Here is a 19,940-nt window from a genome sequence, read left to right as displayed (position 1 = left end):
CCTTCCAAGCAGTGCCTTCTGTCGGCCCCTGGATAAAGTGTGTGAGGAAGATTCAAGTCTGAGGAAATCCCACTAGTACTAACAGACAGCCACACTTCACTTGCTCCCCAAGGAGCAAGGCAGCAGCCCAAACAGGCTTTCTAAATACAAAGCCCAATGGGACAATTTCACGAAGTGTATCAAGTGGTGGTTAGGTTTAGGGTTAAGGTTAGGGGTTAGGGGTTAGAGGTTAGAGGTTAGGGCTAGGGGTTAGGGGTTAGGGGTTAGGGGTTAAGGTTAGGGTTAGGGCAGAAACTAAAGCACCCTGGTAGATCCAGGAAACATCTATACATTTAGGGAAGAAACTGAGCAGACAAGGAACATTGTGGGCGTACATAACACATGGGCCTTGGAGATGCTAACAAACACAGGCAGTCCCTCCTGTTTGTCTTGAGATCTCAACCCATGGGTTGTTTCCTTGTTTGGGAAGGAGAGTGACTACAGAAGAAATCAAGGTGTGTAACTTGCTAACACTCCAAGCCAAGCCTGCACTTGGCCTCCTCTTTAGAATGTGTGAACAACCTTCTACTTTGGGATTTTAAAGGTGGATCCGGTGCTGATAATGTTTCAAGAAACAAGAGTAAATTTTGTGCTGAGTCTTCATGCTTGAGTGCCAGCTAGGGGTGAGCTTTACCTTGGAAAATCTGAGAAAATAAGATCCATTAGTTCTGAAGTCTCTTCTTCCTCCAGACATATCTCCGAACCTAGAACGTTCCTCACAGCACCAAATCAAGTTTCCCCAAACATAATCTCTCTCTCTCTCTCTCTCTCTCTCTCTCTCTCTCTCTCTGTGTGTGTGTGTGTGTGTGTGTGTGTGTGTGTGTGTGTGTGTGTGTGTTTATGTAGGTATATGCCACTTCTGTCTCCTTTCTGTCCAGAAGCAGTCTTTTGTCCCCCGGGATCCCCTCCCCCCTCTCCCTTGTTCCTTGTTCCCTTCCTCTTCTTCATTCTCTATCTCCTATCTTTGTCTCTTATTCCCTGCCCTCTGTCCCTCTGGGGCAAATAAATCTCCTTTGTGCTGAGAACTTGGTCTTGGGGTCCTGAGCTGATATCTTCCTGACAGGTCATCTAAAAATCTCCCCAGTGTAGCCGGGCGTGGTGGCGCATGCCTTTAATCCCAGCACTGGGGAGGCAGAGGCAGGCGGATTTCTGAGTTCGAGGCCAGCCTGGTCTACAAAGTGTGTTCCAGGACAGCCAGGGCTACACAGAGAAACCCTGTCTCGAAAAACCAAAAAAAAAAAAAAAAAAAAAAATCTCCCCAGTGAACCCTTCCTATGAGCGAGGCGTTCTTCAGGAGGGTCAGGGAAGTCAGCTGTCGTAAGAGACCTTGGACCTGGCTGCAGAGGTCAGCATCTGGCGGTGAGGTTGACCCTGAATAAAGGCCATCCGGCATCTTTCTGTGTCCAATTTAAAAAGTGTTTGAGAGGGGCTGGGAAGATCAGTTAGTCTGCGCAGTGCTTGCTTGCTACACAGACATGAGGATCTGATACCCAGAAAGAAAGAAAGAAAGAAAGAGAGAGAGAGAGAGAGAGAGAGAGAAAGAGAGGGAGAGAGAGAGGGAGAGAAAGAAAGAGAGAAAGAGAGAAAGAAAGAAAGAAAGAAAGAAAGAAAGAAAGAAAGGAAGGAAGGAAGGAAAGAAAAGAAGGAAGGAGAGAAAGAGAGAAAGAGAGGGGGAAGAGAGACAGACAGACAGACACGCTGCCTAGAGTCCATTCATGAGTGATCAAGGTAAATCAGACAGATATGGGTTCGAGTTTTTCCTCAGTCAGCCAGGATTTAACCGGTTGCTCTAGCAGAAGATAAGGCAGGGTGATTCTGACTATTACACCATTTCTAATGGCCTTGGATGAACTATTTAACCCACTATGCTACCAAGCATTCAAACAGCTTCCTGTCTCCTTTGGGGAGGATTAAGAGAAGCCCTGAGCAGATGATATGCTGCTTACCTGCCCGAGGTGGCTGTCATATTGTTCATTGTTTCAACCCCGTGAGAAGCTGTCAGGCTTGCAACTCATCTTTCGTGTGTGTGTGTGTGTGTGTGCGCGTGTGATTTACAGGTGAATCCACCTAGGATTCTTTCCTGGTTCCTCTGCTGCAATTTTAGAAATTTTGTCTCTCTGGTACCCAAAACTTCTCCTTCTTTTCCATGGCTGTAGCGACATCTACTGGAATATCAAGCTGTTCATTAAGAAAACTGAAACTGCTGGGCAGTGGTGGCGAACACCTTTAATCCCAGCACTTGGGAGGCAGGGGCAGGCAGATTTCTGAGTTTGAGGCCAGCCTGGTCTACAAAGTGAGTCCCAGGACAGCCAGGGCTATACAGAAAAACCCTGTCTCAAGAAACCAAAAAAAAAAAAAAAAAAAAAAAAGGAAAACAGTGCATCATCTGGCCTCAGTTATCTGGACACACTCACACACACTCACACACACACTCTCACACACACTTACACACTCACATTCACACACACTCACACACTCTCACACACACACACACACTCACACACTCTCACACACTCTCACACACACACACACTCACACACTCTCACACACTCTCACACACTCTCTCACACACACACACACACACACACACACACACACACACACGGCGTTAAGGTAAGGAACTGAGTGGCTGTGAGCCACGAATGTCACAGCAGCATTATGAACTGATAGATTTTTTTTTTTTTTTTTTTTTTTTTGGGTTTTTGGTTTTTAGTTTTTGAGACAGGGTTTCTCTGTGTAGCCCTGGCTGTCCTGGAACTCACTCTGTAGACCAAGCTGGCCTCGAACTCAGAAATTTGCCTGCCTCTGCCTCCCAAGTGCTGGGATTAAAGGCGTGTGCCACCACGCCTGGCTGGGTGGGGAGGGTAATGGAAATTCTTTATACAATTCATACAGTGTTTTTGTAAGTCTGAAATTTTGTCAAAATAAAAAATGAGAAGAGAAACAAACTTTATTTGAAAGCCAGTTTTGGAACCTAGCTTTATCTCCTCCATATTCACACAACCTTGGCTAAGTCACCAAGGTCCCCAACAAAGACCTTGAGCGTGTTGAGGCTTAGGTACTCTGGCCTTGCAAGGGAACTAAATGGAAAGAAAGCAACACTGTTTTAATAGCGATTCTACCCGAAGGGAAAACATTACATCTAATTAATTCGTCTTTCCCTGGGTGGAAAAGCTATTGCTCAATTGTTTAACATTCAACTGCCAACGTGAGAAATTGGAAGAAAAGTGATAGGCTAAAATGCAGCGAGGGTGGGGTACCTTTGCTGCTGTGCCAAGGTGAACCCCTGAGAAATTACACCCTGATCTAGTGTAAGATGTTTATTGGGGGAGGGGAAAGCAAAAGGCCAACTAAGAGTGGGGATGGTTGACAGGCAGACAGGGAGACAGGATAAGGGGAGGGGGAGGAGGAGAGGGGAAGGAGGAGGGAGGAGGGAGGAGGGGAGAGGGAGGAGGGAGGAAGGAGAGGGAGGAGAATCTTGTGCATCATCTGGAGTCCCAGTACACCTGGTGGGGGAATGGGGTTATGATTTAAGCTGCCCTGATGATTTTAGGTCCCTGAGGGAAGGCCTGTGGGAATGCCTGACTGCTAACAAAAGGAATAGTTGCTTGGCCAAACACTGATGGTGTGCTGAGGTGTTCCTGGAGAGTGTGAAAATGAATTTAAAGAAAGATCGGATAGCTGAGTGTGGTGGCGCACGCCTTTAATCCCAGCACTTGGGAGGCAGAGGCAGGCCTGATTTCTGAGTTTGAGGCCAGCCTGGTCTACAAAGTGAGTTCCAGGACAGCCAGGGCTACACAGAGAAACCCTGTCTCGAAAACCCAAAAAAAAAAAAAAAAAAAAAAAAAAAAATCGGTTTGGTTCAATCAACCAGAATGAAATCAGGAAAGAGACATGAACGAGATTTAGCTCATCAGTGGGTCCGTGTTTTGTGTGCCCAAAAGAAGGATGAGTTTTACAAAGAAATGTCTGATTTAGAAAGAAAGAAAGAAAGAAAGAGAGAGGGGGGGGAGGGAGGGAGGGAGGGAGGGAGAGAGAGAGAGAGAGAGAGAGAGAGAGAGAGAGAGGAAGGAAGGAAGGAAGGAAGGAAGGAAGGAAGGAAGGAAGGAAGGAAGGAAGGAAGGAAGACTCCTGGCTTGGGATCATAAGCCCTTGGGGGTAACTTCTTATGGTAGTTGAGTGAAATTGAGACGATGTTAAACTACTTTCTAAATACTTAAGTTTATACCTGACAAAGGCTCTTCTCCGCCTTACTCAGAGAGGCTTCAAGCTACAGTGAGTAGCAGTGAGAACAGAGACCCAGCTCAAGGTGCTGATGATGAGGGAGGGTTGAGTGTTCAGTCCTAAAAAGCACATTAATGCCACCCAATTCTAGGGAACACTGTAGGAGAGGGGACAGAAAGGATAAATGAGCCAGAAGACAGGGAGAAGGCCAGCAAAATGCCATCTTCTGGGCAGGATGTAGCTATTGCAATCATGAGCTCACTGCAACTGTAGTGCCCAGCCGCGGATCTGCAGAAGATTGGACAAGTCAACCGTCAGTCAAGGAAGGGGCGGAACTCAACAGCTCATTTTCCTGCTGAACTATTGACTGCTAGTGAGGGAGGGGCGAGTCATTGTCTCCAGCTGTGAGCTCACGGGAGAGCCCACTAGGTTCCATGGGACAGTTCTAAAGCCATAGTCACAGAGAACACCTTGGTGAACATCAAGGTGTCGCAGAACAAAAAGACATGCACAGCGGAAAGAGACTTATAGGGATGGAGAAATGACAGGGGAGGGAGAGATAACCGGGAGGGGGAGAGAGAGACAGAGACACACAGAGAGAGAGAGAGAGAGAGAGAGAGAGAGAGAGAGAGAGAGAGAGAGAGAGAGAGAGAGAGAGAGAGAGAGAGAGACAATAGAGGGTAGGGCATGAGAATAACCAGTTTATGATATTGTCAATGGACAAATGCAATTAGTAAAAATATTTTAAAAGTTCTTATTCTAGAGAGAGAAAGATTAAATGAGGACGACTAAAGACCTACTGTGAAAAGTACAGTTCCAGATGAGACACCCACCCCATCCCTATCCGCACCCCAACCCAGAGAGGGAAAAACCCACCTGGCCGTTGGCCCAGGGACTTTTTATAGGGCTCGTGGCCAAAGTTAAACAAAGACTGAGGTCATTTTTAGTTGAGATTTAAATCTCTGGTCATCTCCCAGGTTGAAACAATGTACATGCTCATGTCCCTGGCCTAACCAATTAGAAGAATGGCCAGGCTTTGAAGCCTCTTCTCCTTTTGCCTGGCAAGCTACTGACCTTGACTGTCTATTAGCCCAGAAGTTTGTTATTATAACCTTGAAGGTGTTGCTGTCCTTAGATCTTGGCAGGGTCTGTTAGCAATTAATTAGACCATGCTCCTTTTGAATCCTGTTTACAGGACTGACCGGCCTGTAGATTTATCCAGGTCAGAGAATAAATCTTATCACAGCCATTACATGTGGTTCTAGCTTTTCTTGGTTACCTTGTAGTTAACTCCATGTGTGTGGGGGTGGGGGTTGAGGTGGGGGTAGGAATGTCTGGATGGTCTTCATTGTAGAATATATGGAATGTGTTTGCTAGAAATAATCCTTACTATTTAGTCTGTTACCATTACCTGCATGAGAAGCAACAATCTGTGAAGACAACGGTGCTTTCCTGTGTCCCCAAAGGACTTCTGCGGGAACCAGCTGGTCTGCCAACACTGACTGGCCTTGTCTCCAGAGTCCGTCCATCTTTGGTTCCTCTTGAAAGATCAGCTTGGTTACTTCTTGTCCCTGGTCTTCCTGGGCTCACCATTTTAATCCTTTTTTTTTTTTTTTCCCTACACCAGGAAGAAATTTGAGCTTATCAATGGTGAGAATTGAGCTGGAGATGTAACTCCGTTGACAGAGTCCCAACCTGGCATGCAGAGAATCTTGGGTTCACTATAGCATAATGATCTGTGGTGGAAGATGCCTATAGTCCTAGCACTTAAGGGGTAGAGGCAGAAATTGAGGATCAGAAATTCAAGGTCACCTTGGATCATATAGTGAGTCCAAAGCCAGCCCAGACTCTGACTCAAAATATGTATACATGTATATATATTTGAGGAGATATGTGTACATATTTAAGAGGATATGTGTGTGTATATATATATATTTAAGTTCTTTTTGACAGTTTTATCTATTTCTTTATACATTATTTAATATGGCTTCCTAGAAAATTCAAAATTTCATACACAGTGTGCTTTACATTTCTACTGAGTGGCAGTATTGTAAGATCCTGAGTTTTGTCTGTGAAATAGATTGACAAGTTGTAGTCATATAGAATCTTACTTTAGGAATCACTCCTCAGTGTGTGTGTGTGTGTGTGTGTGTGTGTGTGTGTGTTAGAGCACAGGTCATGGTACTTGTGTGGAGGTACTTGTGTGACCTCTGACGGTCAATTTGTGAGAAGCATGTCTGTCCTACCTTCCTGGGCATCACACTCAAGTTGTCAGACTTGGCAGAAAGTGCCTTTACCCACTGAGCCATCTCACCAGTCCCATGTTAACTTATATTTGCTAAGGGGAGAGGAAAAAGACAAAGCCACCCAAACAACGACTACCCACTACCACTACTGTGTCAATAATCATAGAAAATGGGCAATAGAAACGCTGGGTGAATTTGCCCTGAGGTTTTCATTTCACTGGACAATGTTTGAATGGACTCTAGTCTAGCTTTTGAGCTTCTCCCAGTTAGCATGGCCTTTTTTGGTAGCCTGTGTAGACCACCTAGCTGTGTCCCAGACTCACATTTGGGATGGCTATACATCCCAACCCCCTCCATGATAAATTGGCTCATTTGGCTTTGCCCCTATAGTGGTCCTGACTGCCTCTCTTGCCCTGGCTCCAGGCTTCTAGCACCTCATCCAAGGGCAACCCTGTGGGTGGGCCCTGAGCTGTTCACCTCCAGTCACTTTATTGACACTGCTCATTTGCCAAGGTTATGGCTTTTATATCAGCACCTCTGCCCTGTTAATGTTCAAACGCCCTTCTCTGGGTGTAGCTTTCCCTTTGTCTCTGTGTGTTCATCTCAGCACTGCTTCTCTGAAGTGTTTTGGCTGGGACCTCGTCAACACCCATTTCTACACTTTTGAGTTGTGTGTTAACTGTCTCTTGCCTCCACGGGGAATGGCTGGCTTGGCTGCATGCCTACTGGGAGTTGTGCCAGTCCCCTGTGAGGGGGTCTCTGCCTGTGTCAGGCATGAAAGCGAACCACAAAGTGAGAATGAAAACTTGGCTCAGTTGACTTCATCAATCCTGATCAAATCTTCTACAGAGTCTCATGCCAGGTTGTTTATTCCCAACAAATTAAGTTTCCTGGTATAATACAATTCCAGAGTACAAGGAAGTGTAATTACATCAAAACTTGACTCAGACTACATATCATTTCTTTCAAGAAGATGGGCTCAAGAGATAGGTTACCTGTATTAGCTTAAGGGACTAAGGAATGGTCTAGCCTGGTCTTGCTCATACAGGTAGTGTAAATGTCATTTGGGCTATTAGTCACCTCTGGTCTGGTTGTAGGAACTTGGGAGATGATAATATAAGGCTCATTTAGACTATTGGTATCTCTGGTCCTGGTTGTGGGAGCCTGGAGAATGAGCCCCTTGCTGTAGGGCTCGTTTAAATTACTAGCTACATCCAGTCCTGGTTGTAAGAGCTTGAAATGGCCTGGCCCAACAGATAATGCAGATCACCAGGCTGCTAATAACTTCCAATTGCCAGATTTCTGGATGGAAGAACAGGCTGTACATCTTTTCCACTGGAAAGACAATCCTGTGTGCTTCACATTCCTGGCTCCTCTGGAAACCTGTGCACTGTGGGCTCAAGGCCCCTGTGCTATGCTCCCAACACCTCTGAGTTTTGCCTTCCTTATTTTCTCATCTGCAGTCTCCTGGGTGGAGGGAGGCCAAGGCAATTCTTCTCCTCGTATCTCTGAGTGAGAATAATCAGAAGGTGTTGTGTGTCAGATCAATCAGTGTATGGTCCTCTTTGTCCTCTGCTGGCTGGATGACTTCACACAAGGATCACAAACTACCTAAGCTTCGTCTTTTCTCATTTGTAACACGGGGAAAATAAAAAAGTTTCCAAAGGCTTTCTTTCCAAAAGGTCACAATAGAGAATGTCCAAGGAGCATTGACACGTGTTACCCATGGCAGGCACAAAGGATGACTAATGCCTGCAGTACCCTCCTTTCTCTGCATTTGCAAGATCTGTGCTGTCTCACATGGTAAGTACTGCCTTTACCCACTGAGCCCTGGAAGTGCAACTGGTCTTATTCAAGACATGTAGCCATTAAGAAACAGACGCCAAGCTTTGAATAACAAACAAGATAGACAACATCTCACTGATAAATTTTATTTTGATTATATATTGAGATGGGTAGTAATTTGGATATATTGGGTTAAATATTGTTAAAATTAATTTCATCTGGTTTTTGATACATTATTTAATATGGCTTCCAGAAAATTCAAATTTTCAATCTACCGTAGAGGACTGTTGTCAAACCCTGATTTTGGTCTGGGAAACAGGTTGACAAGTTGTTGTCTGGGATCTTTCTTTTTTTTTTTGCTTTTTGTTTTTGTTTGTTTGTTTTGTTTCTCGTGACAGGGTTTCTCTGTGTAGCCTTGGCTGTCCTGGAACTCACTCTGTAGACCAGGCGGGTCTCGAACTCAGAAATCCGCCTGCCTCTGCCTCCGGAGTGCTGGGATTAAAGGTGTGCACCACCACACCCAGCTGTCTGGGATCTTTCTTAAGTGATGGCTCCTGAGTATGATTCCATCGCCCAGACCTCAGGCATAAGGATGGCCTGTCTTTACTATTTAGGTAATGCAATAGGACGTGTTCTGGGGACCACCGCCTGGAAATGCCTTTGGACCTGGTGGAGAAGCGTCTCCACAGGAAGGTTATCGCAGCTCAAGGCCAAGTCATGAATGGAACAGACATCTGGCTGTGATGAGCATTGGGTATGGTTAGGGTATTCTGCACGGAAGCACTTGAAATGGATTCTAACTGAACAGGGAGCTGATAGAAAGGAGAACTGGGATCTCACAGAGTTGGCAGGGCAGCTAGAGGACGGGCATGAGGAGGGACAGCAGCCAGTGTAGCCAAAAAGCTCTACAAGCAACACTGAATATAGCCCATGTCCCTGAGCACCACCTCTGGACTACCTGACGACACAGACGCGCATCATCTGCCTCTGTGACTCTGTTCAGAACACAGATAGACACGAGAGAAAGAGAGACACACCTGGCTGTTGAGCTCAAGTCAGAAGCCTCACTGGCTGTCTTAGTCAGGGTTTTTATTCCTGCACAAACATCATGACCAAGAAGCAAGTTGGGGAGGAAAGGGTTTATTCAGCTTACACTTCCACACTGCTGTTCATCACCAAGGAAGTCAGGACTGGAACTCAGGCAGGTCAGGAAGCAGGAGCTGATGCAGAGGCCATGGAGGGATGTTTCTTACTGGCTTACTTCCCCTGACTTGCTCAGCTTGCTTTCTTATAGAACCCAAGACTACCAGCCCAGAGTTGGTCCCACCCACAAGGGGACCTCCCCCCTTGATCACTAATTGAGAAAATGCCTTACAGCTGGATTTCGTGGAGGCATTTCCCCAACTGAAGCTCCTTTCTCTGTGATAACTCCAACCTGTGTCAAGTTGACACAAACTAGCCAGTACACTGTACCTAATAGGCTGCTTGGGGTGACATTTTGTGTCACTAGTTCCGCCCTAGACCTGTAAGGAATTAGTTGAGTCATTCTCCCAGAGAGGAATATGGGCCATACCCTTCCTTTCCTTATTCCTCAATAAGGAAAACCTTGTTTCCTATTGTCTTTTCCACTTAAGATTGAAATGTGGGTGTGATGTTTGCCCATATCCAAGCCTCTCTGTTCATAAAATGTTGGCAAGCTTGGAAGCTCCACACTTAGATTTCTGGACTAGGCTGGAGTCCTGGGCCAGGGCAGAAGGAGCGCTACAACAGCGAGTGGCAGATTGGCTACTTTTCTCATCACTGTGGCAAAGTAAGAGTCAGAAGCAACTGAAGGGAGAAGTTTGTTTTGTCTGAAGAGTTTAGAGGGTACAACCTTATGACAGGGGAAGGTGCAGAGGCTGGACCGGTACAGTCCATGGTAGCAGGAGCTTGCAGAACATTTGTTTATATCTTGGTGAATCAAGAAGCAGAGGGCTCAAGCCAGAATTGAGACTGAGATAAAATATCCAGAGGCCAGCACCCAGAAATTCACCCCTCCCAGCCATGCCCAGCACCCCAAAACAGCACCTACCAGATAGTGCTCAAGTCCTTAAATTCAAGAATCTGTGGTGGGCATTTCATAAAATATGGCATCTTGCAGCAGACTGTGATAGGTGTAAGAAACATACGTTTGTTCATTTTCTGAGATTTTGGAGGGTTCGACTTATAGAAGCTTGCATAATTAATCTGATTAATGTGAAGATGTTATCTCAGCAAAAACAGAGGTGTAAGATTCTCTCTCTCTAGGAAGAGTCACAAAAACCAAATATAATAATGGGCAAAGTTTGCATTAGCATTCAATGAAAACTCTGTTGAGACAACCAGGTGTTCAAGCCTTTGATTAGTTCATTGTCCTCTGTACTTCCAGTACTCCAGTACGTGAGAAGCCAAATTATAATCATGTGGTTACGTAATAACATGAAGATAGCATGATACAAAGCACAGGGGTATTTGTTTTATAATTGTACAACTTATGACTGCATAAAGATTTGATTACTTAATCACTGAGCTATGTCTCACCCCAATTGAGTTCAGGGGTTCCTTGAGACGGGACAAACAAGACACACCTTCCTATGGCAGCAAGCTTTTGGGTAATAAAAGCTAAGTATCCTGAATTAGTCCATTCACATTAAAACATACAGATATATATTAATCAGGATGTAAAAAAAAAATTACAGGAATTGAGGGGGGAGCAAGGAGTCTTAAGGAAGTATTGAGCTTAAAGCACGAAGCTTTGGGCTTAGTAGAAGTGAAAGAACCTAGTGTGGAAACCCCCACTCAATACCCGATTCGGCGTGCATCCAAGAATCATGAACAGACTGTCTTGATGTAAATACACGAGGTAGTTTGATGGCAGAGCTCCGGGTCGAAACGTATCTCACGCAGGAGACAGTGGATTCGACCACGAGGCTTGAAAGCTAGGGGTTTTTATACAAAAGGGTCTGGGGCTGGGGAAGGAATTGGCGGGTTTCACATGATAGGTTCATTTAAACATCAGCAGACTGTTAACATTTAACTCAGGTCAGAAGGGCGGGAGATAGGGAGGCGCGGGGCCAGTCCAGACATTCTTGTGCTCTAAGCCCAAAAAGCCCTCCTAACTAGCAAGCCGCATGAGACATGGACCTTGAATAAACTTTCTGGCTAGGGCTTCAAAGTCTTGAATTTAGTTTTCTTTCTTTCAATTTCAGTTGTCTCTCCCTCTGTCTCTCCAACCCCTACCTGATCCCTCGTGGTTCCATCCCCACCAGCCCCGAGTCCACCCATTAAATATATCTATTTTCTTTCCCATTCCCATGGAGAGCCATGTGTTCCCCCTAGACCTCTCCTCTTCATCTAACTTCTCTGAGTCTGTGGATTGTAGTGTGCTTACTCTTACTCAACAGATAACATCAACTTATGAGCACATATCATGTTGTCATTCTGGGTCTGGGTTGCCTCCCTCAGAATGGTTTTTTTCTAGTTCCAACCATTTACCTGCAAATTCCACGATATCATTTCCCCCCCCCCAAGAGCTGAGTAATTGTGCTCTGCTGTGTAAATATACCACATTTTCTTTATCCACTCTTCGGTTTGGAGGCATCTAGGTGGTTTTCAATTTCCAGCTGTTACCAATAAAGATGCTATGAACATAGTTGAGCAAGTGTCCTTGTGGTAAGAGGGGGTGTCTTTTAGGTTTATGCCCTGTAACCTTCCCTCAGCCTGAAGCTGGCTAAGCCAGAACTTGACCTTGCTGTCACTAAGGAGATTACCTAGGGTGGAGCCTTCCTCCCTAGATCACTCTATTGTTCAGCTGTTCCTCTTCAAGATACTTTTACCAGCTGAGAGGCCCCGGAGCTATTCCGGAGACTAAGCCCTATCCTGCACCTCATCGCCTGCAGCTGGTTCCAGGCTCCAAGGATGAATTGGCGGGAATGGGCTCCCCCCCCCTTTTTATAAGGGCAGTCGCCATTAAACATTTGAACCTTGAGCAGACTAGCATTTCTTGGTTCCATTATTTCTCGGCCCACCTAGATTCCCTCTTCTCTTTCAGCTCCAGGCTGCCTCCCAGGCTAGAACCCGGACATGTGAGCCACTGGCAGGCTTGCAACAATGCCCAAGAGTGGTATAGCTGGATCTTGAGGTAGATTGATTGCTAAATTTCTGAGGTACTGCCATATCGATTTCCATAGTGTCTGTATAAGTTTGCATTCCCACCAGCAATGGAGGAGTGTTCCCCTTGCTCCACATCTTCACCAGCATGATCTGACACTTGTGTTTTTTAATCTTAGCTATTCTGTCAGGTGTAGGATGGAATCTCAGGGTCATTTTGGTTTGCATTTCCCTAATGGCTAAGGATGAACATCTCTTTAAGTGTTTCTCAGCCATTTGGGATTCCTCTGTTGAGAATTCTATTTAGGTCTATACCCATTTTTAAATTGGATGGTTTGGTTTGCTGATGTCTAATTTCTTGAGTTCTTTATATATATTTGGATATTAGCCCTCTTTGGAAAGTGGAATTGGTAAACCCAAGGTCCACGCGTGACACGAGAGGGAACCCATGCCTGACACTGCCTTGATGTCCAGGTTCTAGAGGCTGGATAACTAGCTCAGAGACCTAGGGTAGAACCAAACATGACTGACAAAAAAAGTCAGTAAAATGATTCCTAATGATATTCTGCTATATTCCTAAGACCAGTGCCTAGCTCAGTTGTCACTATGGGGCTTCTTCCAGCAACCAATGGGAACAGATACATAGACCCACAACCAAACATTAGGAAAATCTTTGGAAACCCTGAAGGAGAGTGGGAGGGAGAGGATTGTAGGAGCCAGTGGGGTTGAGGATACCATGAGAATCTGACCCACAGAACCAACTAAGCAGAGTTCATAAGGGCTCACAGAGGCTGAAGCAACCACCACAGAGCTTGCTCTGCACCAGGCTCTCTCTATACCTCTTTAACTTGGGTTATTGTTGGACTCCTAACAATTGGAGTAGGGGTATCTCAGACTCTTTTGCTTGCTCATGGGCTCTTTTTTCTCCTACTGGGTTGCCTCATCCATCCTTGGGCTTACTTTGTGTTGTTATGCCAAATTCTGTTGACATCACTGGGAGGCCTGCTCTTCTCTAAAGGGAAATGAAGGAAATGTAGATGGGGCGGGGCGTGTGGTGGTGGTGTGTGTGGAGAGAACAGTGAGGGGAAGCTGCAGTCAGGATGTATTGTATGAGTGAAGAATACATAAAAAAATAAAATAAAATAAAAAAGAAAACACAGGCTTTTGAGAGGCCAAGACCCAGGTTCTTTCCTGTGTTAACTAGGTGTCCTTGGCCAAATATATAATGTCTTCAAGTTTCTAGTTCCTCAATAATAAAATGAAAAAAAAAAAAAAGAAAACCGCAAAAACAAAAAGAAAGAAGCAAACAACACTTCCAAACAACAAAGAAAGAAAGAAGCTTATGAGGAATCAAGGATCCAGGAAGTCCAGTCTCTCAGGGCCACGCCCCCAGTGGGAATAGCTTGGAGTGTGCCTCTCATATTAATGATAGGGAGGAGCCTGCTGCCCCCCACTCTCCATTCCCCCTTCCTAGGCTGACTGCGTCTCTGCTTCTCACTGTCATCCTGCATCCTTAGCATCCATCTTAGTGCATCCGGGGGGAGTGGTGACTGAATGCAGCTGGCCCAGAGTTTGCACACAGCTCCATTCTTCCTTGCTTAAAGGCAGAAGGAAGCCAATGCACAAATAGGTTCTCCAGAAGCATCCTGCTATAGTCCGTGCGTGCTGAGTATATAGTGTGTATACATCATGTCCCCTTATAGATGTGCCTGGCGTGAAGGCTTGGCTATAATGAGGCGTCTTTACGTTGGCTGCCTATAAGGAACAAATATCGAGGAAATAAAATTAACATGTACATGCTGGTGGTCATCCTGTTCTATTGTCTCACTTCTAGCTCCTCCTGTATTAAGGACGGAGGTGGAGGGACCCTGTGGTGGTTTGAATGTGTTTGGCCCACGAGAAGTGGCACTATTAGGATGCGTGGCCTTGTTGGAGGAAGTGTGTCACTGTGTAGGTGGGCTTTGAGGACTCCTATGCTCAGGCTCCGCCCAGTGTGGAATGACAGCCTCTTGGCTGTCTGTAGAAGAGTCTCTTCCTGGTTGCCTTGGGATCAAGAAGTAGTAGTGGTCTTGGCTCCTCCAACATCATGTCTGTCTGCATGCTGTAATATTTCCTGCCATGCTGACAGTGGACTGAGCCTCTAGCACAAATAAAATGTTTTCCTTTATAAGGGTTGCCTTGGTCACGGTCATGGAAACCCTAACTAACTAACTAAGACAGATTTCCAATCTCAAAGAAATGGTCCTTATACCACAGTGACAGGCTTAGACCACAGTGACTCCCTAGACTTAATGTTACCCTGAGAGGAGGTGTCTAGGCTATTGGGAAGTGTGAGATTTCCAAGTTAAGCAGACCTAGTGGCCCAGGCTTACCATTTGAGCGAAGGAACCAGAATTAACCATGTAAGTAACACCTTCCAACCATTTTGAACTTCAGCCTCCCAGTGGCCTTTCTAGAACTGGCGAGGATTAAATATCAAGGAGCTCCTGGTCTGGGACTCATTCAAAAGATGTGTCTCCTTCTCTAGGAGAGAAATGGTTTCTATAGGAAACCAAGCATCTCTGTGAGGGCCAGGCCATGCTTCCTGGGCATTGCTGGAGGACCTGTTCCTATGAAAAATCTGAGACTCGGTCTTAGTCTTTTGTATTTTCTTCTGTCCTGGAGCCAATGGGATGAAGTCTGGTCTGTAGCCTGTGTGAGGCAGAGGAAGGAAACAGCATGAAGTCAAGACTGGTGAGCAGAGTAATGCTCACAAACTAAAGACGTAAGTGACCACACCCCGAAAAGGGTGTCTAGCTCTTTTTCTTTTCTTTAAATAAAATTATCTTCTAGTTTTTATTGCACCAAGTTTGACATAGTTCAAAATGCAAAGCACTCAGTGGGATTCACTGAAGCCTCCTTCCTCCGCCCTTCCTTCCTCCGCCCTCCTGTCACCAAGCTCCTTGTGCCAGTGACAGCCGATGCTTACAGCTTCTGTGTGTCCCTCTGAAACAGCCCCTTTGTGTGCGTAAATAAATGATCACACACTCTGATCTGGACCTCGGTTCCTTTTGTCAATTCCCCATTTGGAGGCTCCGCGATAACCATGGATGAAAAGCTGCTTCCTTGGTCTTGACTTGTGTTTAACTGTGGGCTAGCTTATTTTTTTTATATACACCATGCCTTATCTAACCGGTACCCTGCTGAAGAAGATCAGGCTTGTTCAATGTTTTGCTATTACAGATAAGGCCACAGTGAGTAATCTTGTTATGCTGTTTTGTACATAAGCAGATAAATTGTACACTGTAGATAAATTCCCCAGATGGAATTTCTGGGGGATAGGGTGTAGCATTCACATTTGCAAATTTGATAGATGCTATCAAACTGCTTTACAGTTGCACCTAGGCACATGGGCTGCAATGTGTCCTTGCTTTCTAAACTACACATCTTAAAGAATCAAGGCACAAAATATGGAGCCTCTGAAGATATGAAGATGCTATGTGACCCAGGGGCCACTGCCAGCTGGACTTTCTGTTGCCCCCCCCCACCCACTTCTTTAGTTGGATAACTTGGAATACTTTATAGATTTAGATTTGTTTAAATTCACTATTCTAAGAGGGAACATGTGTGAAGATGTGTCAAGTTTAAACTCTGTTATTTCTCTGTGTTCCATACTTTGGTTTCTCCAGAGTTCAAACCCTGTTTGACGGCTGAAGATCAGACTGTGGGCCTACACGTGTTGGATAATCACTCTACTACAGAGCTACATGCCCTGCCCCAACGGTGGCCCCTCACATGTCTTTATAAATGCATTCTTCTGACACTTCTCGTTCTCAGGCCCCTTTACTCTCAAATATTATTAGTCAAATCATGTTGCGGCAAATCTATTGTTTGCAAAACATAAGAATAACAGCAATAAATAGAATGGAATCTCTTTTTGAAAAACTATTGAAGATGCCGTAAGCTTCTGTGTGTGTGTGTGTGTGTGTGTGTGTGTTCCGTATATAGTTACCATCTTTAAGAGGAAAACTGACAGGAAATGAAATAACTGGAGGGCTGAGGATATGGCTCAGTGAGAAGCACCTGCTGACCAAGCACAAGGTCCTAGGATGACTCCCCAGGACCATAAACAAATGAACAACTTGTTTCTTGTCAATATCAACATTTTATTAAAATATTTTCCATTCAGAAGGAGCGGGGGATTGCAGGGTAACAAGGGTGAATGTGATTAAGATACACTCTTTACAAATAGGAAACTGTCAACACTGTTTTACATAAACAGACAGGCTACAAATTTAGCTTCATAGATGAGAGCAGGTGTAGAGGGAATCTCTCTTGTACACCTCTTGGAAGCATCGCCTGTCAATCAAAGGCTGATGGCCTATTAGCTGAGGCAGGAAGTAGGAGGAGGGAGTTCCGGTAGGGAGAGAAGAACTCTGGGATAGAGTTTAGGAGCCAGAACAGATTCGCCTAAACTCTGGGGAGGCAGGCACAAGAATCTGAGGAGAGAGGCTGGAGAGATGACTCAGGAGTTAAGAGCACTGACTACTCTTCCAGAGGTCCTGAGTTCAATTCCCAGCAATCACACCATCTGTAATGGGATCTGATGTGACTGAAGTCAGTGACAGTGTACATAAAATAAATAATATACATATAAAATAAATAATATACATAAAATAAATGAGTATTTTTTTAAAAAGCAGCTGAGAAGAGGTAACCAGCCATACAGCACGCTGAACAGAATAAGTGGGTGTGATGCTTTGTATATTCTTGGACCAGGGAGTGGCACCATCTGGAGGTGTGGCCTTGTTGGAATAGGTATGACCTGGTTGGAGTAGGTGTGTCACTGTGGGTGTGGGTTTAAGACTCTCACCTTAGTTGCCTGGAAGTCAGTCTTCCACTAGCAGCCTTTGGATGAAGATGTAGGACTCTCAGCTCTGCCTGCGCCATGCCTGCCTGGACACTGCCATGCTCTCACCTTGATGGTAATGGACTGAACCTCTGAACCTGTAAGCTAGCCCCAATTAAATGTTGTTTTTTATAAGACTTGACTTGGTCATGGTGTCTGTTCACAGCAGTAAAACCCTAACTAAGACAGTGGGTTAAGTTACGAGCTAGTCAGGAACAAGCCCAAGCTCATGGCCTACACATTTATTCACAAATAATTAAGTCTCAGAGTCAGCATTTTGCAAACAAGGGCACGGGTTGAAACGCCTGAAATTACAAGCTGGCTTCTTCTATCTTCTTTTTCTGCATCTTGTAACCTCTAGAAAAACTTTACTGTATACCCATGAAAGCATGTGAACCAGACCAATACTCTCAAATTGTTATTAACACAAGTTGGGCATTAGGGAAGACTTAATAGACTTAGATAGCTTTATTATTCTTATCCCTTTAGATTTCACTTTTGACAACTGTATCTGTTTCCCTGTACTTTTTCATGGTTTTGTGTTTTACATGGAACTGGATATACACAGATTTGAACACGTTTTCTATATCCTTACTTTTTAAAAGCTTATTTACTTATTTATTTACCACTGCTCTCTTCAGACACACCAGAAGAGGACATCAGAGCCCATTGCAGATGGTTGTGAGCCTCCATGTGGTTGCTGGGAATTGAGCTCAGGACCTCTGGAAGAGCAGTCAGTGCTCTTAACCGCTGAGCCATCTCTCTAGCCCCTTATTTATTTATTTATTTATTTATTTAGAGTAATGTAAACAACAGTAATTTTTTATTCTCACGAATCTACAATTAGAGAACCCAGAAGCGGGGTAGGCTTGTGTTTTCTCTACACAGCGTTCATGGGGTGGCTTACCTGAGGACTGGAGGATCCATTCCCAGCGTGCACACTCCCTCCGGTCTAGCAAGCCAGTATGAACTGTCCGCTGAAGTGCAGAAGGGCCCGAGGGTTGGAGAATCCTCTTCTATATGTGGCCCCAGCTTCCTTTCAGCAGTGTAACTCGGTCCCCAGGAGGAGTGTCACATGAGAAAAATGGTTAGTGCTTTCTGAATTACACTTTATGCTTTGAACTTGACTTTAATAATTAGCATGGTAACACCTGGTGTGATCATAAAGAGCCCCAAACAACTCGATCTTCAGTTGCCATCTCTTGGAGTGTTTTGGCATTATATAGCTTGGGATTTGAACATGGTCAGCCATGCTTAGAATGGCTGGGTGCTTATGTCATCAGGAACAGGCCCCAGCTCATGTGTTCTCTCTAACCCTGACTTTTCAGTCTCTGGCTGCAGTGCTGACCCTGGCCTAATCCTTGGATTCTGTCCTGACCACATCAACACATTTCCTTCTACCCATGTTTACCTTCTCTCAAATGTGGTGCTATATATTCTCCACCTCAGCCTGGCAACTCTCGTCACAAATATGGATTTGTTCCTGTGCTTTATTGTATGGCTACACGTCTTAGGGCTATGAACAGTTACAAGTAGTGCAAGGTTAGAAGAGCCAGGTTCTTTTCTCCAGTGATGGTATTTCCTGAACTCAGTACTCTTGTGGTCCAGGTTGCCACATTACGTGTCAAGCCTTGACATCACATACAATGGCTTTCTACCTTCCTGGTATGACCCTCACTCCCATTTTCTGGATAAAAGCTAGTACCATATATCATGGGTTCTCTATGAAGTTTTCCAAGGGCAGTTTCAAATTTAGTTTTTAAATAAGCTATAGCCTAGATGAGTATATCTTTGGGTATCGTAGGGAGTCGCTAGTAAGGCACTCTAACGAATTATAAGTGAGTATGGCAGGTGTGTTAGACTTGAAGTAAATACCAAAAGGACCAAGAAAAAAGTCAAGCTTGGGGGTAGTGTCCAGGCATCACATGTCTAACTAATACCATAACAGACCAATTCTCGGGCCAACCACAAGTACTTGCACATACCTGGGGGAAAGGCAGGGGTGGTATCAGAAAACATTAGCTCTCTTACCACTTACATGAGTCGTTGTGTTTAGTGGATAAACAAAGAAGCTACAAGAGTCATGTTCAGTTCAAAGGAAGCATGTGGAGGGTTAGGCCTATTCCCCAAATAAATCAAACAATGGAAAAGCACTACAGCCAACCGGAAAAACAGTCACACCTGTGTGTTGAGATGTGTGTTGGTAAAAGAAGCAGTGGCCCTCGGCAGCCTTCTGTGGACAGAAGAGGTGCCTATCCACTCTAGTCTGCACTTACAGAAGGGGCTGAGTGAGGTTTGCATTTGGAGACAACGGTTACCTGCAGTTCTTGGTAAGGCTTCTCGGAAGGGTCCAGAGCGGGGCATCATCCTTAAGGGGAAGGTGAAGTCTTAACCGCAGGTCAACACTTAAGCTTTTGTGCTTCTTTTTTGGCCTAAAGTCTATGCCACTCTCTAGTGAGAATAGTATTCTATTTAACAAATGAAAATGGCCTAGGTATATTGTTTGCCTCAATGCAAAGTGACAAAACACCACACCTATCTTCCCTGGGTACTAAATCCTCTCCTCCAAAGGGATTAATGAACCTGGCACAAATCCCCTTCTCCAAGGGGATTAATGAGGGTAAGAAGCT

This window comes from Mus musculus, chromosome 19, assembly GCF_000001635.26.
Source record: "Mus musculus strain C57BL/6J chromosome 19, GRCm38.p6 C57BL/6J".
NCBI lineage: Eukaryota > Metazoa > Chordata > Mammalia > Rodentia > Muridae > Mus > Mus musculus.
Note: the sequence above shows the minus strand (reverse complement) of the source record.